Source organism: Pongo abelii, chromosome 23 (genome assembly GCF_028885655.2).
Source record: "Pongo abelii isolate AG06213 chromosome 23, NHGRI_mPonAbe1-v2.0_pri, whole genome shotgun sequence".
Classification (NCBI taxonomy): Eukaryota; Metazoa; Chordata; class Mammalia; order Primates; family Hominidae; genus Pongo; species Pongo abelii.
In genome coordinates, this window is record NC_085929.1 from 51185908 (window position 1) to 51213482 (window position 27575).

Consider the following 27575-nt stretch of genomic DNA (forward strand, 5'->3'; position numbering starts at 1 on the left):
TTTAAGACAGGGTCTCACTCTGTTGCCCAGGCTGGAGTGCAATGGCATGATCATAGCTCACTACAGCCTCAAACCCCTGGGCTCAAATGATCTTCCCAACTCAGCGTCCAGAGTAGCTGGGAATATAGGCATGCACCACTATGCCTAGCTAATTTTTTTTTTTTTTTTTTTTTTTGAGACGGAGTTTCTCTCTTGTTGCCCAGGCTGGAGTGCAATGGCACGATCTTGGCTCACTGCAACCTTCACTTCCTGGGTTCAAATGATTCTCCTGCTTCAGCCTCCTGAGCCTCCTGAGTAGCTGGGATTACAGGTGCCTACCACCATACCCAACTAATTTTTTTTTTCTTTTTGTATTTTTAGTGGAGACAGAGTTTCACCGTATTGGCCAGGCTGGTCTCGAACTCCTGACCTCAGGAGATCCACCTGCCTCGGCCTCCCAAAGTGCTGGGATTATAGGTGTGAGTCACTGCTCCCAGCTGCCTGGATAATTTTTTAACTGTTTTGTAAAGATGGAATTTTGCTTTTGTTTCCCATGCTGATCTTGAACTCCTGGCCTCAAGCGATCCTCCTGCCTCGGCCTCCCAAAGCACTGGGACTACAGGCAGAAGCCACCGTACCAGGCCAGGAAAACAAAGATTTTTATTTTTTCAAACTTTTATTTTAGGTTCAAGGGTACATGTGCAGGTTTGTTACATAGGTAAATTCATGTCATGGGGGTTTGTTGTACAGATTATTTTGTCACTCAAGTACAAAGCCTAGTACATATGCAATAGTTACCTCTTCTGACCTGCTTCCTGCTCCCACCTCCACCCTCAAGTAGGCCCCAGTGTCTGTTGCTCCCCTCTCTGCATCCATGAGTGCTCATCATTTAGCTCCCACTCATAAGTGAGAACATGTGGTATTTGGTTTTCTGTTCCTGCATTAGTTTGCTAAGGATGATGGCCTCCAGCTCCATCCATGTTCCTGCAAAGAAACACGTTCTTTTTGGTGGCTGCATAGTATCCCACGGTGTATACATACCACATTTCCTTTTTCTCCTTTTTTTTTTTTTTTTTTTTTTTTTTTTTTTTGAGATGAAGTTTTGCTCTTGTTGCCCAGGCTAGAGTATAATGGCGCGATCTCAGCTCACCGCAACCTCCGCCTCCCAGGTTCAGGCGATTCTCCTGCCTCAGCCTCCCAAGTAGCTGGGATTACAGGCATGCGTCAACACACCTGGGTAATTTTGTATTTTTAGTAGAGATAGGGTTTCTCCATGTTGGTCAGGCTGGTCTCGAACTTCCAACCTCAGGTGAACCGTCCGCCTCTGCCTCCTGAAGTGCTGGGATTACAGGCGCGAGCCACCACACCTGGCACCACATTTTCTTTATCCAGTCTATCATTGATGGGCATTTAAGTTACTCCATGTCTTTGCTATTGTGAATAGTGCTGCAATGAACATAGACGCGCATGTGTTTTTATGGTAGAACGATTTATATTCATTTGGATAGATCCAGGATATACCCAAAGGGACCGCTGGGTCGAATGGTAGTTCTATTTTCAACTCTTTGAGGAATCGCCACACTGTTTTCCACAATGGTAGAACTAATTTATACTTCCACCAACAGCGTATGAGCATTCCTTAAACAAAGGTTTTTAAAGGAAAAATGAGAAGGATTACATAATTGTTTTGAGATAATTATCCTTGGCTACAAGGATTAATAACAAGGGTGGTGCCAGTCCCAGGCTGGACAGGCAGTTGCTGGGCAGATATCCTCACAGAAGTATTTTTGGTGTAAGGTTGTGACAGCCTTTTTGCAAGGGTGAAGTTTTTGCAGAGTCCTTTGCGATAGTTCTTTTTTTTTTTTTTTTTTCCTGAGACGGAGTCTTGCTCTGTCGCCCAGGCTGCAGTGCAGTGGGGTGATCTCAGCTCACTGCAACCTCTGCCTCCCGAGTTCAAGCAATTCTCCTGCTTCAGCCTCCCAAGTAGCTGGGACTACAGGCACGCAGCACCATGCCTGGCTAATTTTTGTATTCTTAGTAGAGACAGGGTTTCACCATGTTGGCCTGGCTGGTCTTGAACTCTTGCCCTCATGATCCACCCGTCTCGGCCTCCCAAAGTGCTGGGATTACAGGCATGAGCCACCATGCCCGGCCCGCAATAGTTCTTGTTACCAGGTATTTATGCACGAGAACCCTCCCTTTATGGCCCTACCTGGCAATATCTGGCAGGGTGTTTTTTTTTTTAACACAAGTGACGCCAGTTTGATTCTGACAACTTTCAACAATAGTCCATAGATCACACCTAGGGGGTCCCAGGACACAACCCGTGAGTTTCCTTTAAAAATATTCATACCTGCAAAGACCGGCATCTTAGGAACTACCAAAGCTTTCTGAAAGAAAAAAGAATGAATTGATCTTCAAATTAAGAACAAGGTGAAAAGTAAAAGCGGCCTCCCTGCCCTGCTCACTGGTATCAACCCAAAGCTCCACTGGGTTTGAGGAGTTAGGCGGGAATCTTAACCCTTAATATTCCTTAACGTGAATCCCTGAAACCTGCAGACCCATGTGTGCCCACCCAGGGAGCCCGGATCTCCTGCCATCCTGCTCCCTCTTCCTTGCAACATCTGCATTTGGACGACAAACTGTGTGTTCACCCTGGCCAGCCCCTCCCCCTCTGCAGCCCTGCCGTGGAGGCTCCAATCTTAGCTCCACCACCTATGAGCTGTGTGGACTTGAGTAAATTACTTCACCTCTCTGTGTCCCCAGACGGCTGAGCTCTTAAATGAAGATGAGGAGAGCACCCACTTCAGAGGTTCTTGCAGGAGTTAAAGGGGGCAATGCTTATGGAGCACTGCAACACCCCTGGCACATAGCAAGTGTGTGGCAGCCATCAGTGTTACCATATGGCTACAGCTAGTGTTATTCTGGTGACCTTATGCCCCAAGTTAGGAAGGAGGGGGTCTCTCCACATCTAACTATAAGCAACCCCAAATCTCTCCTTGGGAGGTTGCAGAGGGTGCCAGGGCACTGGATCCTCAAATCCCAGGTGTGCTAGGAAAGCCTGGCAAGCCGGGCCTCCTTTGGTCTCATTTCCTGCCTCAAGGGCAAGGTTTTACTGAGACAATGCCTGTAAGGCAGGTGCGCAGGCTTCTGCTTCCCTTCCCCTGCCCTTCGAGAAACAGGCTTCAGCCAGGTCTAGGATCTAGATTGCTTTTGTTCCCTGCAGAGGTCAGAGGTCAGCAGACGACACCCACATGGCCAAGTGGGGACCTGAAATGCTGGGGGCATGAGCAAAGTGTCTGGGCTACAGGCTGGGCTGCCAGCCCCTCTCAGACGGGGCTCCATCCCCCACCAGGGCAGCCTCATGTTCTGGCAGGAAATGAGAGACAGGCTTGTTCCATAGAAGGAAAAACTGATACACTGGACTCTATCAATATTAAAAACTTATGCTTCGAGAATAAACCATTAAGAGGATGAAAAGACAAGCTACAGACTGAGAAAGTATTTGCAAACCAAATCCCCCACACCATTTTTTTTTTTTAGACAGGGTCTCACTTCTTTCACCCAAGCTGGAGTGCAGTGGTGCAAACTTGGCTCACTGCGACCTCAACTTCCTGAGCTCAGGTGATTCTCCCACTTCAGCCGCCAGAGTAGCTGGGACTATAGGCGTGCACCACCACACCCAGCTAATTTTGTATTTTTAGTAGAGACAGGTTTTCACCGTGTTGGCCAGGCTGATCTTGAACTCCTGACCTTAGGTGATCCGCCCGCCTCGGCCTCCCAAAGTGCTGGGATTATAGGCGTGAGCCACCGTGCCAAGCCTAATTTTTGGTATTTTTAGTAAAGACAGAGTTTCTCCATGTTGCCCAGGCTGGTCTCAAACTCCTGGGCTCCAGCAATTCCCACGCCTTGGCCTTCCAAAGTGCTGGGATTACAGGTGTGAGCCACCACACCCGGCCAAGAACTCTTAAAAATCAACTTTTTCTCTGTCGACTGCTCATAGGGTAAAAAAAAAAAAAAAAAAAAAAAAAAAATTAATGAACATTTTTTAAATAACCAATCCAATTAGAAAATGGGCAAAAGACATGAACAGACCTACCACTGATAGAATTTACAGATGGTAGATAAGCTCTCAAGATCGTTTTGAATCTTTAACATCAATAGCCGTTAGAGGAAGGCAAATTAAAACCATGAGATCTCACTACATACCTATCTGCATGGCAAAAATAAAACACAGGGACAAGACGAAATGCTGGTAGGGATGCGGAGAAACTGGATCACTCAAGCTTTGCTGCTGGGAAGGCAAAGTGGTACAGTCACTCTGGAAAACATTTTGGCAGTTTCTTAAAAATCTAAATATGCAACTCCCATACGACCCAGCAATTACACTCCTGGGCACTCTTCCCAGACAAATGAAAACTTATGTTCACACAAAAACCTGTACACAAATGTTTATGGCAGCTTTATTGGTAATAGCCCCAAACTGGCAATCAACCCAGATAGCCTTCAACAAATGAATGGCTAAATAAATTATGATGCACCCATTCCATGGAACGCTGACCACTCCACAATAGCAAGGAACGAACTACTGAAACACAATGCAACTTGGAAGAATCTTCATGGATTTATGCTGAGTGAAAAAAGCAATCTCAAAAGGTAACATACTGTATGACTGCATTTATATAACATGCTTGAAATGATAAAATTACAGAAATGGAGAACAGGTAAGTGCCTGCCAGGAGGGAGAAGGGAGGGAGACGAGCACATAAAAAGTCCACAGGGGGGGTCCTTTGCTGATGGAATGTTCTGTACCTTGATGGCATCTATGTCAATATCCTCGTTGAGATATTGTAGTATAATTTTGCAAGATTTTACCAGTGGAGAAAACTGGGTCCAAGACATCTCTGTATTATTTCTTATAACTGCATGGGAATCCACAATTATCTCAAAATAAGAAAGTTTAGGCTGCGCGTGGTGGCTCATGCCTGTAATCCCAGGACTTTGGGAGGCCCAGGCGGGCAGATCACCTGAGGTCAGGAGTTCGAGACCAGCCTGGCCAACATAGTGAAACCCTGTCTCTACTAAAAATACAAAAACTAGTCGGGCGTGGTGGCAGGCACCTGTAGCCCCAGCTACTCAGGGGGCTGAAGCAGGACAACCACTTGAAACCAGGAGGCAGAGGTTGCAATGAGCCAAGATGGCGCCACTGCACTCCAGCCTGGGTAACAGAGTGAGACTCGGTCTCAAAAAAAAAAGAAAAGAAAAGAAAAAAAAGAAAGAAAGAAAGTTTAATTAGAAGTGGGGGAGGTCCTAGTGGTCACACACCAAGAGGCTGGATTAGATGACCTCAAAGGTCCCTCCAAGGCCAAGACATCCCTCTTGGCGGCACAGGGCTCAGAACAGCTCCACCTCCTTCTGGCACCCCTGGGGCCGTTTCCAGCCCCACCCCAGTACTCGATCCAGGCACTGTCTGCCCAGTCTAGATGCCACCCAGACACTTTAGGCCCCTCTGTCCAGATGCCCTCTCCTCCCTCTGGGATGCCCCATCCTGCCATTCAGGCAGAGCTGCTCACTCCCAGGGCCCTATGGACCCCATTAGAGTACCTGGGGTCTGGCCGGGATGCTTGCTGTCCTGGAATCTGGTCACCAGGGAGGCTGGCCATCTGATCTGTCTCATGTCAACACTGTTTCTGGGGGTTGAGTGGCTTAGCGTCAAACAAGCACAATGATGGAAGGGGAAAAAAAAAGCTTTACAACTGAATATGGACACAAATATTTGCACAATTGCATTCTAAAACACTAAAACAATTACTACACCAAAAGACAATAACCATAACCATCACCACCCGAATGCCCACAGCCTGGCCCCTGGTACAGGACTTATGGCTTCTACCGGACACTGACTGTCAATCCTGCCGGGGATTCCTGGGACAGACACCACTGCTCCCCGCCCACTGCCCCCACCACAGCCACGTATCAACGGAGAGGTACTTAAACAGGGTGAGGCTGTTTAAGTGAAGAGTGAAAAGAAACCCTTTTCGAGACACTGGGGTGTGGGATGTGGGTTGTGGGGTGCAGGATGTGGGGTGCTGGATGTTTCCACCAGGGCAGTTCTTCTCAAACTTTACTGAACTCTGGAACCACCCAGAGGGCTTGTTAAAATAGGGGGCCCAACCCCGAGTTTTGGTTCTGTAGGTCCGGGGTGAGGCCAGGGACTCTGCACTAACGGAGGCCACACTTTGAGAACCACAGCCCTGGGCTGTTTTTGGTGCCAGGCCCATTCGTCTTCCCCTCCCTCCCCGCTCCGCCCGCGGCTGGACCCCGATCCCTGGGACAGGGACTGAGTCTGACCGTCTGATTTGTCCTCCCGGCTTCTAGCGCCCCGCTCAGGTCGGGGCTTGGGGAGGGGGCGCTCTCTGGACGTTTGCGGCCCGCCGAGGGGTGGGGTGAGGGCGTCACGGGCCGATCCGGGCCGCCGGGTGACCCGGGACGCCCCCTGCCCCGGCGGGCGCCGCCCACAGCCTGCGCAGTGCTCAGGGGCGGAGGCCGGGAAGGGGCCCAAGCGCCAGCCCCCAGCTCCGGCGGACCCGGGTGGGCGTGACCGCGGACCCGCTTGCCGCACTTGGGCGAGTCTCTCCTACAGCGCCCAGAGTCCCTGGGGGCTGCGGCGGCTGCGGGCGCCCCCGCGCGGGCCCGAGGGGCGGGACGCGGCGGAGCGGGGCGGGGCGGGGCCTCCGCGGCCCCCTCCCCCGGCCCCGGGCTCGGGCTCCGGCTCTGCGCGGTGGCAGCGGCGGCGGCGGCGGCGGCGACGCGGGGACCGAGGTGAGCGGCGGCTACGGGTCCGGAGGCCCGGCCGGAGAGGGGACCTGGTGGGTGGGGTTGGGGGGCGGCACGCGCGCCCCTGCGGAAGGGGGGGCCCCGGGGCGGTGCCGGCGGAGCGGCGCGCGCATGTGTGTGCGCGCGTAGGTGCGCGCGCGCGACGCCGACTGCGGGGCCCTAGGGTGGGGTAGGGGTCGGACGGAATCTGCGGGGCAGGGGCGGGCCCCTTGGGTGAGCGTCCAGCGTCTCCCACCCCAGCCTCCCGGGACCTCCCGAGCTCGTTCTCTCCCAGCCTCTCTCGCGCGCCCCCCGCCCCGCCCCCTTCCCTCTATCTCTGAGTTTGTCCGCGTCTCTGTGGGTGGGTCTCCGTCCAGCCGCCCCGTGTCCCCATCCCCTTCCCCAACACCGCTCCCTCCCCATGGCAGCTCTCCCCTCCCTCGCCATTGCCCCCTTTAATAGGGCAAACAAAGATGGTCGAGGATGGGGGACCTTTCCTTTCTGAGCCCTGTCCTGGCTCAGCCTGTGGCGCCTACCCCTCCGGCCTCTGGCCTGGGCCTCCAGCCACTTCCTGGCTGGTAGCTGGCCCTGCAGAGTGGGTGGGGGCAGGTGGAGGCAGCAGGCAGACCCCGGGGCAGAGGCTCCAGGGCTGGAGCGCTTAGCTGTCTGTAAGGTCAGAGCCTGGGGAGACACCCTCACCATCCCTTGGCAGGTGGGGACACTGGGCAGGTCTGCCTGGCCACGGGTCTGCGCCTCTGACCTAATCAGATGGATTTCTAGACCCTGTTCCCATGAGCAGAGCATGACGCTTTCTAAGATTTTTTCCACCAGAGCCAAGGTAGAGGGCTGGGGGAGGGTCCCAGGTCCAAAGGTCACAGGATGTGGTCCCAGCGACTGGGTCACTTCCTCCAAGCGGCCTCCACCTCCCTACCAGTGGCATGGGTGGGAGTGACATCTGTGGACAGAGGCCATGAGGACCGTGTGGGGTGGCCTAGCTGCAAGGTGATTAGTGATGCTCTTGGTGGGAGGGTGGTGAGTCCCATTCCCTGGACTGGATCTGGAGGTGAGAGGGCGCCTCCCTGTGGCCCGTCGGGCCTTCTGCACTGGGCGCAGCCTCGAGAATCCTGGGGGTGAGCTGGGGCTCTCCAAGTGAGGTCCTGGACCCCCCAGATCATCCTCCTTGATGACAGTGCTTGATAAAATGTCAATTCCTGGTCCCTGTCCTGAGCTGGTAAGGGGGCACCAGGAATCTGCATTTTGTAGGTCCCCCATCGTCATTCTAATGCACCTTCAGGTGTGAGCACCGCTGGGTGGTAACATCGGATGAGGGGGACGAAGTCATCTACCTCCCTCCGGCTGGCGGGCAGCAAAGAGGACCAAGAAGGGCCCATCCTGGGGTCGACAACTTTGCTGTGTCCCTGGGCAAGCCGCTCCCCTCTTGGAGCCCAAGTCCCCCAGCAGTCAGAGGAGGTTATGGCCTCCCCAGGGACCTTTCCTGCCAAACAGTCTGGGATTCTGAGCCCTTTGTTTAAATTGTGGGGCGGGGATTGCTGTGAGGTCCGGCAGGCCTGAGTCAGGATCCCAGCTCCAGCACTGGCTGGCTGTGTGGCCCTGGACAAGTCACTTTGCTTCTCTGGTCCTTGGGTTACTCACCTGAAAACTGGGAATCATCATATTACCCCCACTCATCCACCCACAGGGGCAGTCAGGGAGGTCCAAAGAAGTGTGGTGCCCCACATCACAAGCACACCATGGTGTGGGTGGATCGGCCGTGGGAAGGGCTGGCACTTCTGTGTCTTGGCTGTTTTAACTGGGTGGCGATGGGGTACTCACATGGACTTAATTCCTCACCAGCAGGGAAAGCAGCCTGTGCAGAAACATTTGTGAGCTAATGGGTTGTTTCTAATGGATGGCTTAAAAGGCCTGGGGATGGTAACGCAGAACCGCCTGGCAGAGGCAGGCAGCGTGGTGTGGTGCCAGCTTTCCTGCTCACGCCCAGCAAGTCAGGGGTGCAGACACCAGGAGGGGCGGGTGACGAGAAGGAAAGAGGAACACCAGCCCCTCTCCGGGTGCCCCAAGTTGTGGACGTTTGTGGATGTGAACAAAACCGTCTTCTGGGACGTGTGTGAGAAGAACAGAGCTCTCATGAGACTCCCGTAGAGGAGGAGAGTCATTCATTCATTCATTCATTTACTCATTCATGAAGACCTTCCCCAGGCCCCACAGATGGCGAGGAGGGCCCCTCAAGATAGAAAGACCCACGCAGAAACAGACAGGCTACTGATGCTGTGTGAATGTGGTGCTATCCAGGTCAGATGGCGGTGTGGGTAGCCCACAGGCTCAAACAGCAGGGTCAGGGCATCCTGCTTCAAGACCCTCATCCTGAAGCCCGGGAGGGAGGGCTGCAGGGGGCCAGCGCTGAACAGGACCAGCCATGTCTTGGATTAGAGGCAAGAAATGTGAAACAGAATCTTGGGCCATTATGAAGACATGGTTTAGCTGAACAAAGAGGTGGCTTCCTGGTGACAAGACAGCCCTCATTTTTTATTTTAACCACATCTCTTTTTTCTTATGTCTTAAAATTGAATCTTGCTGGGGAGCACGTGGTGGCACGGGGGCTTGGAAGTCTGGTGAGCATATTTCTCAGTGACTTCAGAAACCCTCAGTCTCGGAGAGCAGCCCTGGTGCTGATGCTACCCAGAGGCTTGGCTGCAGATCCTCGGACCCTCGGCAGGAAGAGCCTTCAGGGGCCAGGGAGAGGGGAAAGGTTAGGGATCCCAGAGTCAGGGCCACCTGCCATGGGAAAACTGCCTAAGCTCCCTGAGCTTCAGTTCTCTCGTTGCAAGGTGCAGATTGGAATAAACAGCTTAGGTGACTGAGGGGGTGGGTTCTGGAGCCAGCTGCCTGGGTTCGAATCCTGTCCCACCTCTCAGGAGGTCTTGGCAAGTTAGTTAACCTCTGTCTGCCTCCACTTCTTCATCGATGAAATAGTGATTCCTGCCGCACTCTAGGCTGTAGGCTGCTGTGAGAGTTAAGCGACTTCATGTCAGGTGCTTGAACGGTCCCAGGTAGGACTGTTCCCTGTGAGTTGTGTAAAGTAGTGATGTCATTCTGTAGCCACGTGGTCTTGCTATAGTGATGTGCTCTTCTAGTGACATAGCCTTGTGGTGCATAGTCTTGTAGTGCTGTGGTCTTGTAGCGTTGTGATCCTGTGATAACCCTGCCTTGGCATCAGCCGTGGTATTGGTATTAATGTTAATATTGGGGTGGCCCTAAGGGTACAGGAAATGAGATGAATACAGTGCTCACTCTGGGTCTGGCACAAGGAAGCCCTCAACTGATGCCTGTGCCCTTCTGTCCCCTGCCCCAGAGGAGTAGGGACAGAGATGGAGTTTGCTATTGTGTTACACCAATACCCACATGCTGGGGCAAGCGGGGATGCGGCAGGGCCAAGTCCTTGTTTAAAAGATGTCAAGATGGCCGGGCACGGTGGCTCATCCCTGTAATCCCAGCAGTTTGGGAGGTTGAGGCAGATGCATCACCTGGAGTCAGGAGTTCAAGAGCGGTCTGGCCAGCCTGGTGAAACCCCATCTCTATTAAAAATACAAAGTTAGCCAGGCGAGGTGGCACACGCCTGTAGTCCCAGCTACTCGGGAGGCTGAGGCAGGAGAATTGCTTTAACCCAGGAGGCAGAGGCTGTAGTGAGCTGAGATCGCGTGACTGTACTCCAGCCTGGGCAAGACAGAGCGAGACACTGTCTCTAAATAAATAAAATAAAAGATGTCAAGAAAACACAGGTATTTGTCTCGGCACAGAGGGCATTGCTGTCCTGAGTTCTGACTCCCAAGCGTGGGCTCCCCTCTGGAAGGGAGGGGCTGCCTGCTATCTTCTGAGCTCTTGTCCTGCCAGCCAGCCCCTGTACATAGACCTTCCCAGGCACTGTCTCACCTACTCCTCCCAGCCACCCCACGAGGTGGGCATGGCCCTGCCCAGTTGACAGATGGGCAAACTGAGGCTCAGGGAGACCAAGTGACTGCCCAGAGCCATAGCAAGGGGGCAGGGCTGGGACTGAAACCTGGGTCTGCATGCTCCACCCCACCACACAGCACGTGCGAAGGTCAGGAAATACCGCCACAGAGCCTTGCCATCAGGAACCACCATGGCGGGCTCCTCTGACCCCAGCATGAGTTCTGCTCATTTTCTGGAAGGTTCTTAAGGCTGTGCTTTCTGTGCCATCTGCTGGGTTAGTTAAAGGCCTTCACTGGGCTGCAAAAGCAGTTTCCCCAGCAAAAGCAATCCACCTAGTGCCCAGAAGAGAATCCAGGCCAGAGACATGAAAGGAGAGAGGACCTAGCCTGGGGGCATAGCCCCCACTTAGTGCCAGAAGACCCGAGTTCTGGTCCTGGTTCCACTGCTTATAGCCCCTTTGAGTCTGAGGGTGTTACTCTCCGTGCCTCAGTTTTCTCATCTGTGAAGCAGGAATTTTGATTTCTGCCCTGCATAGCTCCTGGGGTGAGTAGGATAAAGCTGCCAAATAATAATGGCCAATGCATAGGCAGCTCTTGGGAGGCACTGGACAGTGTCTTAGAAGTTTACCTACTTGCGCTCTTTTAACCTTCTGAAGGGCCTCTGAGTTCGCTGTTCTATCATCATCCCATTGTACAGAGCAGGAAGGTAGGATACAAAGATACCAGTATCTTGTCCAAGGTCACCCACTGGTAAGGCATTTGGGTCTGATTTAGATGAACAGAAAGCCATCCGTTGTGGCCACTTCTTGGTGGATAGACGTGTGGCTCCCTACTTGATTATTCTCAGTAACAGAGAGCTCACTACTCTCTAAGCCCCTATGACTGTTAGTCTAGGGCTTGGGTAGATGGCGGTGATGGTCCCTGGTAAATAGACCCCACATGGAAAGGGAAGACAGGGAGAAGATCCTGAGTGTGGCTTTGGCTTTGCTGTGGTGGAGGGGCCAGGAGATCTACCTACGGCTGGGAGAGGGTGGGCCCACGTTCTGCTTCATGCCTTCCACAGGCCAAACCTGAGGCTGAGAGAGGAGAAAAATGCCAACAAAGAGGACAGACAGTAGCTGCTCAAAAAGCCTTGGGGTGGGCAAATCCTCTTTCTAAGGGAAATTTTAAATATAAAACCAACATTGCCATATTGGACAGAGTCTGGAGAACGGGCTCTGATTCTGCCTGCAGCCTCTCTCCCTAAACCTATTAATTTCCAGTCAATTTGTTCTGAGGTAGAAGTCCTGTTGCATAGCGTCACTGCAGCACCACACCTACAGCTCTACGGTTCTGTATCCTGCTTTTTTCTTGTTTTCTTTTCTTTTTTTTTTTTTTTTAGGCAGTGCCTTGCTCTTTCGCCCAGGCTGGAGTGCAGTGGCACAATCACCGCATTCTGGGTAGCTGGGACCACAGGCACGCACCACCACACCCTGCCAATGTTTTTATTTGTTTTTTGTTTTTGGTTTTTTGGGTTTATTTTTGTTTTTTTTGTTTTTTTGTTTTTTTTGTAGAAATGAGGTTTTGCAGCCGGGCGCGGTGGCTCATGCCTGTAACCCCAGCACTTTGGGAGGCCGAGGTGGGTGGATCGCCTGAGGTCAAGAATTCAAGACCAGGCCGGGCGCGGTGGCTCACGCCTGTAATCCCAGCACTTTGGGAGGCTGAGGCGGGCGGATCACAAGGTCAGGAGATCGAGACCATCCTGGCTAACACGGTGAAACCCCCGTCTCCACTAAAAATACAAAAATTAGCCGGGCGTGGTGGCAGGCGCCTGTATTCCCAGCTACTAGGGAGGCTGAGGCAGGAGAATGGCGTGAACCTGGGAGGCGGAGGTTGCAGTGAGCCAAGATTGCCACTGCACTCTAGCCTGGGTGACAGAGAGAGACTCCATCTAAAAAAAAGAGTTCAAGACCAGCCTGGCCAACATGGTGAAACCCGGTCTCTACTAAAAAATACAAAAATTAGCAGGGCATGGTGGCGTACACCTGTAATCCCAGCTACTCGGGAGGCTGAGGCAGGAGAATTGCTTGAACATGGGAGGCAGAGGTTGCAGTGAGCCGAGGTCTCGCCACTGCACTCCAGCCCAGGTGACAGAGCAAGATGCTGTCTCAAAAAAAAAGAAAAAAAAGCAAGAAAGAAATGGGGTTTTGCCACGTTGCCCAGGCTGGTTTTGAACTCCTAGGCTCAAACTGTCCTCCTGCCTTGGCCTCCCAAAGTGCTGGGATTACAGGCATGACCCACCACGTCTGGCCTGTTCTGCTTTTTCCACTCGATGTAATATCGTGAGCATCTTCCCTGTCCCTAAGCAGTCCAGGAGCTCGTGAGCAGTCATGCTGAGTTTTTAGCAGCTGCACAGTATCTGTCCCATGGATGTTCCATCATTTGTCTTGGAGCCCCCCTTTCAGTGGGGCCTCCATGTGCTCAATGATGTGAAAAGCTGAAAAGCTGTGTGACCCCAGGCAGGGCTCTCACCCTCCCTGCATCTCAGTTTCCTGCTCTGCTGTCAAATGGGAGCAAGAAGCAACCCACATCCTAGGGGTTCTGGGAGGAGTAAACGAGGAGATGGGATGTGAAGTGTCTGGCATGTGGTGGGGCTTAAAACTCGGTGGCTATTGTTACTGTTGTTGTTGTTGTTGTTATTATTATTATTATTATTATTATTATTATTATTTAGGTCACATATCCTAAGTAAATTGTGGATCCTTGTAGACAGGAGCTAGATTCTCTGCAGTCCTGTGCCCCACTCCTAGCCACGCTCAGTCATGTTTATGATTTGATTCCTGATGTTCGGTTTCCCCCAAATAGAATGAGTCTCTGTGTGGGCGAGGTGCTGGGAGAACTTGATTGGCACAATCTCATTTTGTCCCCCATGATCAGGGATCCTTAGCTCTGATGTAGAAACTGGCTCAGATGGGCAAGTTACTGAACCTGGGAAAGTGAAAAGAAAAAGAAAAATCAAAAACAAAAAAGAAGGCTGGGCACAGTAGCTCACGTCAGTAACCCCAGCACTTTAGGAGGTCAAGGCGGGCAGATCACTTGGACCCAAGAGTTTAAGCCAAACCTGGGCAACATAGCAAGACCCAGTCTCTATTAAAAGTACAAAAAAAATGAGTCAGCCGGGCATGGTGGCATGCACTTGTGGTCTTAGCTACTCGGGAGGCTGAGGTGGGAGGATCACCTGAGCCCGGGAGGTCAAGGCTACAGTGAGCTGTGATTGCGCCACTGCTTTTCAGCCTGGGCAACAGAGTGAGACCCTGTCTCAAAAAAAAAAGGAAGGAAGGAAGGAAGGAAGGAGAAGAGAAAAGAAAAGAAAAAAAAGAAAAGAAAAGAAAGGAAAAGAAAAAACTGGTGCAGAGAGTGTGATGGGCCTTCCCACAGTCACACAACAGAAAGGGAGGATCCAGGAATGCTTCCTAAAGGAGGTGGCAATGGCCCTGGGCCAGCAGGATGGGGGGTTTGACTGGGCCAACGGGCAGAGGGTTGGTGTTCTAGGTGGGGTGAAGAGGAGGAGGGGGGCTGTCCAAGGGACATAGCAGTCAGAGCCCAGCACCCAACATAGGGCGGAGTGGAGTATGGGTGGGGCTCAGGGGCGTGTACTGAGCTGACCTGAAGTCGGCAGGGCAGGAATGAGCTGTCTGGGCTCCTGACCCCACGCTGCACCTTGGACCTGGCCAGTTCCTTCTGTCCGGGCAGGAAGGGGTGCTCTGTGGGCTTGGAGGCTGCAGGCGCCTTCCTGGGGACTGCTCTGTGAGCAGTGATAAAATATTTATCAGTCAGCAGCTGGGCTTCCCTGCACAGGGTGCAGTCGGGGGCAGCTCCCACCCGAGCCTGCAGCCTGAGTTCTGCTGAGTCATGGGGGAGCCCAGTGAGCTACCTGCCCTCAAGCTCCTGGGCCCCCTCTGCCCTTTGGCCATGTGAACACCTCGTAATGTGTAAGCCATTCGGCTGCCCCCAAGGCCAGGCATCCAGCGTGCTTAGTGCTGAGCAGGGTTTCAGAGCTCACCCCCAGGAGGGTGCAGACCTCAGCCAAGGTCGCAGGGCAGAGGAGACCCGTGGGCTGGGATTCCACCTGTGCCCACCCTGGCAGCATCCCACCTCCTGAGTCCTCTCGGCACCCAGCAAGGTAGGCACTCTGCGTCTGGTTTTAGCGGTGGGGACACCTGGGTGTGGAGAGGGGGTGCGGCATGTCGGGTCTCATAGCCCTTAGCGGCCGTGCGGAGGTTTGGCCCTGGTCGGTCTGACTCCAAGACCCTGCTGTGTGCCCCTGCCCTGGAGGAACCCCACTCCGTTTCAGCCCTGAATCAGGACTGGGGTGTCTGTCCGCCCTGATGTGACACAGTGCTGTGACTTTGGGTTTGTGCTTTCGATTTTTAGAGTAGCAGCAATAACAAAAAACAGTAGCAGATGGCTTCTTCCTACTGCTGCATGGGGTGGGACGAAGGGCAGGGGGTTCAGATTCTTTTGTTCACTCATTCATAAAAAACATTCTGGGTGCCCTGGCCACGGGCCAGCGCTCAAGGCTCCGGGGACCAGCGGGGAACGTGTCAGATGGACCTACCCTAGGGGAGCTTATGCTATGGTGAGGGGAATCAGAGGGGTAGGCTCAGTGCCTGGGCCTGCTCACATGCTGTGTGACCTTGAACAGGTTGCTTCACCTCTCTGAGCCTCAGTCTCTAATTTGTGAATTCAGGATAAACTTGGCTTCTTCTCTGAGCAAGCAAGGATCACACCTGTGTCCTTATTCTTTATCACGGCCTCACATCCACCAAAGCTTGTGAGCACGGATCAGCCTTCGCACCGGCTCCAGTTTCCAGAGAGGCCCTGGCAGGCTTTGCATTGGATCGTCCAGGAAATAACCGGGAGCTGGTGCTGGGGGCCTCAAGGACCGGCTGGTTTTAAGGTGGAAGTTTTGCCTAAGGTGCTTAGAGTTCTGAAGGGAAGTGCTGGTCCCTGGAGTCAGGCGTGCAGCAGCTGTGAGAGGGAGCGGGCTGCATGCAGGCTCTTGATGGGAACCCTGTGGGTGGTCGGGTCATCTCCAATGCCCAGTCCAAGGCTGGGCCCTTGTTGCACCCGCTCACCACCCGCCCGGACAGGCAGTCTCTTCCTGCTCACTCTCAGCCTTCTCTCCTCTGGGCCTTCCTCCTGCCATTCCTACGCCTAGTCTGATTTTCTTGTCGTCCTTCACCTGCTGGGCTTCTGCTGGCTCTTTTTTTTTTTTAATTTTTTTTGAAATGGAGTTTCACTCTTGTTGTTCAGGCTGAAGTGCGATGGCGCAATCTCGGCTCACTGCACCCTCTGCCTCCAGCGATTCTTCTGCCTCAGCCTCCCGAGTAGCTGGGATTACAGGCACGTGCCACCACACCTGGCTTACTTTTGTATTTTTAGTAGAGATGGAGTTTCACCATGTTGGCCAGGCTGGTCTCGAACTCTCGACCTCAGGTGATTCACCCACCTCTGCCCCCCAAAGTGCTGGGATTACAGGTGTGAGTCACCGCGCCCTGCCTGCTAGTTCTTTAAGCCACTGCTGGAAGGCATCCTCCTCTAGAAAGCCTTCCTGGCTGCCTCCTGTTCACCGCAGGCCGGGCGGACCCAGAGCCCTCCCAGTGCCATCTCACCCTGGGCTCTGCTCATGCCTTTGGGCCAGCACTTGTCATACAGAGCTTCTCTGTCCTGTTCCCAGGTCTCCCCGACAGCCTGGGGCTGCTCTGTGTGATTCATCTCTGGGTCCCAGGGCTCAGCTGAGGGCTGGCACAGAGTGGGACCCCAGCAGCATTCGATGAATGGAGAGCACAAGTGAGTGACAGACATCAGGGCACCTGCGTTAGGGGACAGGAGGAAACCTGCAGGGTGCACGCGGGTGGGGCACTCACTGCTTCTGTGAACCATCTGTGCAGGCGGGGCCTCTGGTTTCCTGGCCTTCCAGGATGATGGATGGTCAGCTGGACAGTGGAAAATTAAGATTTCTGGGGCCTTGAAAGAGACTGCCATGGGAGTCAGTGCCCTGGGGGGTCAGGAGCACTGGCCTCCGGGTCTGAGCCTCTCCCCTCGTAGCTGAGTGACCCTGAGTGACTCCCCGCTCTCCTAGGCCTCAGGAGATACCTGGGGCCACTCCAGGTCCATTCTGCAAATGCAGAATTTATTCATGCGAGGGAGGCGGGCAGGGGCAGGCTTGTGTTCTTAGGATGCTCGCAGTGGTTTCCCACAAACACACAGACAGACAGAAAAAAGACCCAGATGAAATGTACCGAGATGGGGAGCAGTAATTTCTCTGGTGGTTTGTTCCTTCTTCCATCGTTTTTGTATTTTTCAAATTTTTAGAGTCCCTTCAGTGACTTTGAGCATGCATTGAGAGCCCAGTAACACTGGGGGGCAACTGCCAAAAAGACACAGCCTCGGCCAGGCGCGGTGACTCATGCCTGTAATCCCAGCACCTTGGGAGGCCAAGGCGGGTGGATCACCTGAGGTCAGGAGTTTGAGACCAGCCAGACCAACATGGAGAAACCCCATCTCTACTAAAAATACAAAAAAATTAGCTAGGCATTGTGGCGCATGCCTGTAATCCCAGCTACTCAGGAGGCTGAGGGAGGAGAAACCCTTGAACCCAGGAGGCGCAGGTTGCAGTGAGCCGAGATCGCCCCATTGCACTCCAGCCTGGGCAACAAGAGCGAAACTCTGTCTCAAAATAATAATAATAAGGCTCAGCCTCTCCCGTCTGGGACACTCAGTCTGATGGGGCAGGCTGGTCAGAAGACATAGAGCCGTGGTGTGATTGGAACTTTCGCAGAGGGAAGCCTGGGGCTCGGGAAGCCCGGAGAAGACACCAGCCCAGCCTGAGGGCTTGTACAGGTGCCACTGTGCTGAAGGGTGGCAGGTGTGTGGGCAAGGGTGAGTGCAGTGTGGCTGGAGACTTGGGGGAAGGTGAGTAGGACGGCAAGAGAACCACGGAGAGGGAGGGCTGGACCTCAGCCTGAGTGAGTGGGTTTGGTGGGGTAAGCACTGATGTCAGTCCCTCCTGGGAGCTGCTGTGATTTGGGGCTTTCTACTTTATTCACTCAACAAACATTTCTCAGAATGGAGGGTGCTCGGGGCCGTAGGGCACAGATACTGATGTGGCCCTTTAGGGTCACAGGGTCCAGGGTTCAAGTCCCAGCTCCACCACTATCCAGCTGTGCAACTTTTGACAGTTTGCTCTACCTCTCTGAGTCTCAGATACTTCATCTTTGAAATGGGCAGAAGGGCACCTGCCCCGTGGCTTCTTGTGAGGATGTATAGAAAATGCCTGGCACAGCCCCTGGAATGGCATGCCCCTCCACCACCCTAAAGTGCACGTTTAGTAGAAGGAAAGGGGGGATGGGGAAGGATGGGGGATGGGGACAGAAGCGAGCATCTGAACCTAACAGGAGGGCTGGTCCCTGCCTGGTGGGGCAGCAAGGGGTCCTGCCACAGCCCAGCCAGGAGGTGGGCATCCCAGAGCCGCAGCCATGGCAGCGCTGCCTCCATGGAGGTCCCACAGCAGGGCTCGCCAGCCTTTGTCCTCCCCACCCTGGGTGCCCGACTTTCCCATGGGAGCTGCTGCGTCTTCCCATGCCTGCCCACCACAGTAGGTGGGCTGGGACGTCTCTCTGAGCCGCAGATCCCCTGGTTGGGAGGGTAGGGGATGGACATCTGGCCTGAGACCCCCCACACACACACACCAGGGCAGGTTCCTGGCTCCCTGCCAGAGCCTAGCTGCCTGCCTAGAGGCTCAGAGTCCTCAAGAACTCAAGGTGACACAGTGGTGGCAGTGTGTGACAGAGGAAGGAGCCAAGGTAGGATTTGAGAGCCTGGGGTAGGGCAGGGCAGGGCAGGGCTGGGGCACAGGCTGCGGGACCTGGACAGAGCAGGGTCGGACTACAATGTGGTCTCCACATTCATGCATCCTGGCAGCTCTCACTGGACCCTGGCATTCCTGGGCCACGATTGTCTGACAGGCTAGCACCGCCGTGGCTCTTCCTCACCCTACCGTGCTGCCAGTGGTTCCTGAGTCTCTTCTCTTGGTCCCTGCATCTGCAGAGCTGAGGTGCTGATCCTCCTCTCCTGGCCTCTATGTGAGGCTCAAATGACACCAGCCCATGAAGGGCTCAGCACCTGCCACATAGTAGGAATCCGCAGGATGGTGGCTGTTCACCCGGAGGGTCAGCCTTCCTTTGACTGGGTTCCTGGGAACTCTGGGAAGTGCTTTGCAAAATGTTAGTTAAAAAAAAAGTTTGGGAGGCCAGGCACAGTGGCTCATGCCTCTAATCCCAGAACTTTGGGAGGCCGAGGCGGGCAGATCATGAGGTCAGCACTTTGAGACCAGCCTGGCCAACATGGTGAAACCCCGTCTCTACTAAAAATACAAAAATTACCCGGGCATGATGGTGGGTGCCTGTAATCCCAGCTACTCAGGAAGCTGAGGCGGGAGAATCGCTTGAAACCGGAAGGCAGAGGTTGCAGTGAGCCAAGATCGCGCCACTGCACTCCAGCCTGGGCAACAAGAGCAAGACTTCGTCTCAAAGAAAAAAAAAAAGTTTGGGAAATATCCCTTTTTGAAGAGTCCAGCAGACAGTGCAGGCACAGCTCTGGGGAGGCGAGGATGGCTGTTGAACTTTGTTTGACTCTGTGTTTTCCAGCCTTATGGGACCAGGGGCCCTGCTGGGCAAGAGCAGCCACTGAGTCCCAGGGGGACACCTGTGCCTTGTGTGGCTGTGCAGAGGGGGCTGTGGGGCTCACAGAGGGCTGAGGCAGGAGATGATGTGGGCAAACTGCCCTGTTCAGAGGTCCCTGTGGCCACAGCCTGGAGGGCGGGCAGGAAGAGGAAGCCCAGACGCCGGGAGGCCAGTGTGGAAGGGATGCTGTGGCCAGAGCTGTGGCCTGAGAGAGCAGTGGCTGGAGGGAGGAGCCAGCAACAGTAGGAATCTGCAGGGCCTGGGAGACAGCACAGAGGAAACCTGCTCCACGTGACCATGGACCTGCCTCACCACTGACCCACTGAGTTACAGAGGGGCGTGGCCAGCAGAGCTGAGATGTCCTCAGGAGAGGAGCCAGCCCAATGAGGCAGAGAGGCCTGCATGCTAGGGTCAAGGTTAGCCACACTGCCTTGCTCTGCTGGCCCCAAAGCTGAGAGGACCCTCCAGGGAGGCCTCTGGCCACAGTGCCAGGCAGATTATGGGAAGGCAGTGTCACGGTCACTGAGCTCAGGTGCATTTCCTCCTTACATGTACTCTAACACAGGAGATGACATGGGCAGAGGGTGGAGAGAATGCGGGGAGGAGGAGGGGGAGGGGGAGGAGGCCCATCCAGGCCCCGGCCAGAGCTCTTCATCCACCTTCCTCCGTGGCTATCAGCTGCCTGGACATAGCCTCTGGTGCTGGGCTCTGGATTCCACCATGTGTCCCCGCTGGCCTCTCTGTGCCCATAGGTGAAATGAAGACCCCCTGCCCCCCACACTCTGCCTTCTCACAGAGCAATTATGAAAGCCTGGTAAAGACACGGAGGTTGGCACAGGGTGACCGATTTGGCCAAGGTAAGATTTGAATCCAGCACTTAGCTCAGGCCTGGCACATAGGAGGTTCTCAAGAAATACTTGAGTTAAAAAGAGGCTGCAGATGGCTCTCTTGACCCGGGAATGTCGCAGAGACAAGCACGGTACCTGGTGTGTGGTCAGAGCTAAGTAGCTGCTAAGCCATGTTATAATTACAGGAGCCACCTAAGGATATTGCCGCTCTCATTCTGCAGGGCCGCCCAAGGCCTCTCTGAGCCCACTAGGGAATGTGCCCACTGTAGCGGGAGGCCTGGACAGTGCTGTCCTCTAAACACAGATGTGTGTGCGGTGGGGCAGGGCTATGGAGAACACTTTGGTGGATTAGGTTACTCCAAGAAGGGTTTTGCAGGATGAATAGGAGTTGGCCAACCAGACCAGGCTTAAGGGAAGATCATCCTAGACTAAATGAAGGGTGAGCATGTGGACATCAACTGAGCCTGGCTTCCAAGGACAGAGCCTTCCACCAGGAAGCCGGCCTCTGCTTTCATTCACTCAGGAGGTTTCAAGGAGGCCCCTGCCTCTCCTCTCAGACCCTGGGAGCTGATTGCTCAGCCTCCCTGCAAGAAGCTGGGAGCTTCTAACTGCATGGCCACCCTCTGGCCTTATCCCTGCAGTGAAGCCCTGGAGAGCCCCTTCCTGTCATCTGCCCCTTGAGTCTGGGGAAATCCACATGGGCCAAGCCAGTGCTTGGGGAGCAACAGAGTTTATAGTCGAGATAGCCACCCACCTCGAGGGCCACCTGGCAGCCCCAGCTCCTGAGGAAGAGGCTTCTTGCCTTGGCCCCCACCCCATCTGCCACCCACACCCAGAACCACAAGACAGAGGGCCCAGACGTAGGTTACTCAAAACCAGAAACTGCCGAGAAGATCTGAATGAGGAGCCCCCTTGGGGCCAGGGCCAGGTGGCTGGGCAAAGCCTTCCTCCCACGCCCAGCACCCCGAAGGAGGGCAGGGGCTGGGGGGAGCCAGGAGACTGTGTCCACCCTCCCAGGCCACCCTGCCTCAGGCCCCAACAAAGGGCAACTCATAGACCCTCGGGGACCCCTGAAGGCAGGTCCTCTAATCGGCCTCAGATCCAGTCATTCTGGGGTCCCAAGCCCTGGCTGCAGAGTCACCCCCTCTCCCCTCCCCTTGGCTCATTAGCTACGTCCTGAGCCTCAGTCTCCCCATCAGTAAGATGAGAAACCTACTCGCAAGCCACCCGGGGAATGGAAGCAGCTTCCGCGGGTGAGCAACTTTGTCCACCCCTGTCATCCTTGATAGGGTTCATGGATGGCTGAAGAGGGGCCAGCCTGATCCTTTTTCAGAAGCCCTAGCCCAGGAACAGTGGCTGGGCCCCTCGCAGGGGTTGGTTTCATTGGCTTTGACTGCAGCGACAGTGGGGTGTGTCCCCCGGACTGGGTGGGGACGTCGAAACCAGGACTTCCAGAATTGATTGAGGGTCCAGGAGGGCCCAGGCCAGAGGGGTGGGCTGAGGAGGGGCCTGGGGCTTTTCAGTTAAACAAGCCACTTGTGGCCACCCCAGCCCCCGCCGCAGTGCCCACAGAGCCTGAGCTGTGAGCCCACTGAGGCGAGGCTGACCCAGCCTCAAGAGTGGTAGAAAACGTGCTGGTGATGGCCAGGCATGGTGGCTTATGCCTGTAATCCCAGCACTTTGGGAGGCTGAGGTGGGTGGATCACCTGAGGTTAGGAGTTCAAGACCAGCCTGGCCAACATGGTGAAACCCTGTCTCTACCAAAAAAAAATACAAAAATTAGCTGGGCCTGGTGGCGGCAGCTGAGTAGTCCCAGCTACTCAGGAGGCTGAAGCAGGAGAATCACTTGAACCCGGGAGGTGGAGGTTGCAGTGAGCCGAGATTGCGCCATTGTACTCCAGCCTGGGCAACGGAGCGAGACTCAAAAGAAAATGTCTGGGGATGATGAGGAAGGGCAAAGAGCACTGGGGACCAGGGTCAGGAGGCCCGAGGGTCATCTCCTGCCTGCGGTCCAACTGCCTGTGCTGCCTGGCGCTGCCCAGCGTGCACCCGCCCCCAGCCCTCCGCCCAGGGCCCTGTTGTGAGGTTAGGGGCACACAGTGGGTGTGGGTGCAGAGCACAGGGCCGGGCTGATGTCATCGTCCACAGTGGCGGAGCAGCCCCTTCCTGTCGCTCTGGTCTGTGCTCCACTTGGCCGTGCTGAGTGAGGTCATCCTTCCAGGCCCTGGTGAAATGTCATCTCTGGAGGCTCAGGCCTCCTCCCTCCTGGGGATTCTCCCTTTACTGCCCTCTTGTGGCTCTCAGGGGCAGGGAAGTGGCAGCCCGGGACTCAGGGCCTGGCACCAAGTAGGCGCTCCTGGTGGCCGCTGGGGTTACTGACCGTGGGAAGCGTGTGGCTCCAGAGTCACAGCTGGGCTCTGATCTCAGCCCTTCCACTCGCTCACCCTACAACCCGGACAAGTCAGCTTTCCCTCGGAGCCTCCGGTTCCTCTTCTGAAAAATGTGGGTGGAAATTCTGGCCTGTAGGTGGGCCCCAGGTCAGAGGGTAGATGGGCACACAGTGCCAGCACCCAGTAGGGCCTCCGTGAGTGAGCATGTGTCCTTTACCCCATGCACTGGGACAGTCCTGCTCTGCTGGTGACCCTACATATCCCACTCCTTTGCAAGGCCTCAGTCTTACCATCTGTAAAATGGACAGTGAAGGCCAGAATGGACAGAGCAAGACCCCATCTCAAAACAAACAAACAAAAAAGGATTTCTCCTCTGTCTGGAGTAGAGCCATGTGTATTTAACCACAAAAATGTTTTCCCCCCTCCACCCCAAATCTGTGGATGCTCCATAGAGAAGGGCCATGCTTGTCCCTCAGCTTCTCCTTAAGGTGGGAGTCTTGCCCTTTCAGAGAAGCCAGTGAAAGCCACACCCCTCTCACCAGTGAAAGCCACACCCCTCTCACCAGTGAAAGCCACCCCCTCTCCCCAGTGAAAGCCACACCCATCTCCCCAGTGAAAGCCACACCCCTCTCCCCAGTGAAAGCCACACCCCTCTCCCCAGTGAAAGCCACACCCCTCTCCCCAGTGAAAGGCACACTCAACAGCCACTGTGACTCTGCCAGGCGTGGGCTGTGGTGCCTGACACCCTCTCAGACATGCCCAGGCACATGCTGGAGTTGCTCAGAACTTCTACACAGAATCCCAAGCACCAAGGGAGGGGCTGGAATCAAAGCTGAGATACATGATGCCCCTTCTGCCTAGCTTTGTCCCCTTCTAACCCAGATAGTGCCCAGAAAGATGGTTCCACTTGCAGGCCCTGTGCCCAGGGCCCTGGCTTCCATGGTACCATCCTTTCTCCCTGGGGGAGCACCGTGATGATGCCACACATCAGAAGTTCCCCTATTGGGGCCGGGCACGGTGGCTCACACCTGTAATCCCAGCACTCTGGGAGGCCAAGGCAGGCGAATCACCTGAGGTCAGGAGTTCGAGAGCAGGCTGGCCAACATGGTGAAACCCCGTTTCTACTAAAAATACAAACATTAGCCAGGTGTGGTAACACATACCTGTAATCTCAGCTACTTGGAGGCTGAGGCACAAGAATCCTTGAACCCGGGAGAAAGAGGTTGCAGTGAGCTGAGATCGCACCACTGCACTCCAGCCTGGGCGACAGAGTGAGACTGTCTCAAAACAAAAAGAAAAAAAAAGAAGTTCCCCTGTTGGGCACCTGGCTTTTACAACAACTTGTTCTATTCTTGTGTTTTGTTGTTGTTGTTGTTGTTTTTATTTTTTTGAGACAGGGTCTCGCTCTGTCGCCCAGGCTGGGGTGCAGTGGCATTAACTCAGCTCACTGCAACGTCTGCCTCCTGGGATCAAAGCTTCTCCTGCCTCAGCCTCCTGAGTAGCTGGGATTACAGGTATGTGCCACCACGCCTGGCTAATTTTTTTTATTTGTTTGTTTTGTTTTGAGATGGAGTCTCGCTCTGTCACCCAGGCTAGAGTGCAGTGGCTCGATCTTGGCTCACTCACTGCAACCACCACCTCCCAGTTTCAAGCGATTCTCCTGCCTCAGCCTCCTGAGTAGCTGGGATTATAGGTGCGTACCACCACGCCCAGCTAATTTTTGTATTTTTAGTAGAGACGGGGTTTCACCATGTTGGTCAGGCTGGCCTTGAACTCCTGACTTCATGATCCGCCTGCCTTGGCCTCCCAAAGTAATTTTTGTATTTTTAGTAGAGACGGGGTTTTGCCATGTTGGCCAGGCTGGTCTTGAACTCCTGATCTCATGATCTGCCCACCTCGGCCTCCCAAAGTGCTGGGATTACAGGCGTGAACTACCACACCCGGCAAATACGATATTTGATTCCTTCTTTTACATCTTTAATTATGTGAGGCAAATTTAATTTTACAGTTTCCTCCAATGGTTTCTCGGGAATTTCCTCCTGGTATGTGTGGTGTTTGCTTGTCCCTCCCTCAGGGTGGTCTGTTTCTGTGTGTTGTGTAATTTGGGATCATGAGTTTATCTCCAGCAAGGCTTTATCTGTGAGAATCCCACCTCGTGGGCATGTCTCCCAGAGCATTGTTTATTGTTGCTGATATAGAACACTTGTACATACTTTTGGGGTATGTGTGATATTTTTTGACCCCTGTACACAATGTATATTGATCAAATCCGGGTAATCGGGAAACCCATCGCTTGAAACATTTATATTGTCTTTGCATTTGAAACATTACAATTCTTCTAGCTACTTTGAAATATACGATAAATTATTGTTAATGATGATTTCCCTATCCAGAGCGTTTTTATAATTGCTCTCCCAAGCAGCCTAGGGGCTGTCACGGGCCTGGGGCCACTTTCTCATCGGTTGGGTTAGGCTTTATAAATTCAAACCTAATCCCAGGCTAGAGCAGACCCATGGCTAGAGGCCCTCAGGAGAACTGCACACTTTTTCCTACCTCAAGCTCAAGAGGAGTCAGACAAGTTTTCTTGTCATCTCTTATTGTCAGTGGGTAGATCTTTTTCTAGGCTACATTTTATTAAGGTTGCAGCCCCTCAAGCCCTCTGGCGTTCTGTGGAGAATTCAGTTTCACCTCCTAGCATCCTGCTTGCTCCGCCCCTGATCTCCTGGCTGCTATCACAGTTTAATAAACCCTCTTGTCTCAACACCCTCTCTCCACCCCCACAAGGCTGCCACACTTTCACTTAATGTCTGAGGTTTTGTTTTGTTTTGTTTTGAGATGGAGTCTCACTCCGTCGCCCAGGCTGGAGTGCAGTGGCGCGATCTCGGCTCACTGCAACCTCTGCCTCCCGGGTTCAAGCGATTCTCCTGTCTCAGCCTCCCAAGTAGCTAGGACTACAGGCGCCCACCACCACACCTGGCTAATTTTTGTATTTTTAGTAGAGACGGAGTTTCACCTTGTTGGTCAGGCTGGTCTCAAACTCCTGACCTCAGGTGATCTGCCCTCCCTGGCCTCCCAAAGTGCTGGGATTACAGGCGTGAGCCACCGCGCCCAGCCTGAGTTTTTAGTTCAAAACATTTTCCTAGCCGGGTGCAGTGGCTCACACCTGTAATCCCAACACTTTAGGAGGCTGAGGCAGGCAGATCACTTGAAGTCAGGAGTTCGAGACCAGCCTGGCCAACATGGTGAAACCCCATCTCTACTAAAAATACAAAAATTAGCTGGGCGTGGTGGTGCACCCCTGTAGTCCCAGGTACTGGGGAGGCTGAGGCAGCAGAATCACTTGAACCTGGGAGGCGGAGTTTGCAGTGAGCCATGATTGCAACACTGCATCCCAGCTTGGGCTACAGAGCGAGACTTCGTCTCAAAAGAAAAAAGTATTTCCTGCAATGTTACTATTATACTAGTTAGAGTGCAACTAGTAGAGCATAACAGTTAAGAACACGGACTCTATGACCAGACTGCTTAGGCTTGGAACCCAGCTCCATCGGCAAGGAGGAGGCTCAGTTTCTTCATCTGTGAGATGCGGGGCAGCAACAGTCTACCATATGGGGTTGCTGCCAGGCTAGAGGGCTTGATCCATGAAGGCAGGGAGAATATCACTCCATATGTGTAACTGCGTACTTCAAGCACTATGCTGGCCTTCAGTAATATCAGTATTAAATGTGCTGTTACATGCTGTTACATCCTATATATGGCCAGGTGCAGTGGCTCACGCCTGTAATTCCAGCACTTTGGGAGGCCGAGGCAGGTGGATCGCTTGAGGTCAGGAGTTCGAGACCAGCCTGGCCCACATGGTGAAACCCTGTCTCTCCTAAAAATACAAAAATTAGCGAGGCGTAGTGGTGCACGCCTGTGATCCCAGCTACTCGGGAGGCTGAAGCAGGAGACTGGCTTGAACTCGGGAGGTGGAGGTTGCAGTGAGCCAAGATCACTCCACCGCACTCCAGCTATTACATCTTATATCTTATGTGTTATAATATAAATATATCTTAAGGAGAATTGTAATATTATCATGTTGGCCCCAGATTTTCCTCACTTTTTTACAAGCTCGATCATAGGAGATGTTTGTAATTTTTTATCTAGTATTTCTAGGACATAGGCAGGGAGGGAATTTTTAGGTTTTTTAGTTCTCTAAATTGCCCAGCTTCTTGGTCTTCATGTGATGAAGACAATATAATAATAACCCTCCCATTTATTACCACTTCTTACGGGGACCTTACCGGATCCTGCCCACCTGCGTCCAGTTATTCTGCTAAATCGCAGGTCATCTTTGGAGTTCCGAGGAATCCAGCTTAGCCACCTGCCAGCTTGGTGACTCATCTTCCCATCTGTACACATCTTTCATCCCTTATCAGACACCCCCAGGGCCAGATGTGGCTTGGAAATTCCTATGGGATGACCCCTGCGGCATCTGGGCAGCAAGTGGGAACCACAGCTAGGAGAGTTTCTGTAGCCAGATTACTCGAAGAGGGTAAACAAAGGCTCTAAGTAGCCTCCCTTACGGACCAAGTGTGTTCAAGGACTGAGCTCAGTGTAGGCTGGGACTTGACCATTGGATTGTGCACCATGGAAGTCACCGGTGGCCTGGGCAGAAGGACCATGGAAAAGTGGTGGGGACAGGAGCTCACCTCAGAGTTTTGTTTTGTTTTGTTTTGTTTTGAGACGGAGTCTTGCTCTATCACCCAGGCTGGAGTGCAGTGGCGTGATCTCGGCTCACTGCAACCTCCACCTCCTGGGTTCAAGCAATTCTCCCATCTCAGCCTCCCGAGTAACTGGGACTACAGGTGC

At 53.7% G+C, this 27575-nt stretch overlaps 1 protein-coding gene and 1 long non-coding RNA gene across 5 annotated transcripts in view; one reads left to right on the top strand and one right to left on the bottom strand.

The window, feature by feature from the left end:
- Window positions 1–649: 649 nt before the first annotated feature.
- On the bottom strand, window positions 650–6504 carry LOC129052692 (uncharacterized). Of its 3 annotated transcripts, none has more exons than XR_008517808.2 (6): window positions 6331–6504; window positions 5584–5669; window positions 4189–4270; window positions 2333–2369; window positions 1213–1425; window positions 650–963 (listed from the first exon to the last, which is right to left on the bottom strand). It is a non-coding gene; the product is annotated as an uncharacterized LOC129052692 (long non-coding RNA). The 3 variants fall into 3 exon arrangements; XR_010139545.1 differs by having other exon boundaries at window positions 4189–4300; XR_010139546.1 differs by lacking the exon at window positions 4189–4270 and having other exon boundaries at window positions 685–963.
- Window positions 6505–6654: 150 nt separating this feature from the next.
- PRR5 (proline rich 5) overlaps window positions 6655–27575 on the top strand; it is a 69593-nt gene continuing 48672 nt past the window's right edge. The window contains exon 1 of one of the 2 annotated variants that reach the window (XM_054543780.2): window positions 6655–6801. The gene's annotated coding sequence lies outside the window, so the exon portion shown is untranslated. Of the gene's footprint in view, window positions 6802–17630; window positions 17649–27575 lie in introns of those variants that run through there. The other variant, XM_063723107.1, reaches the window with a different exon arrangement.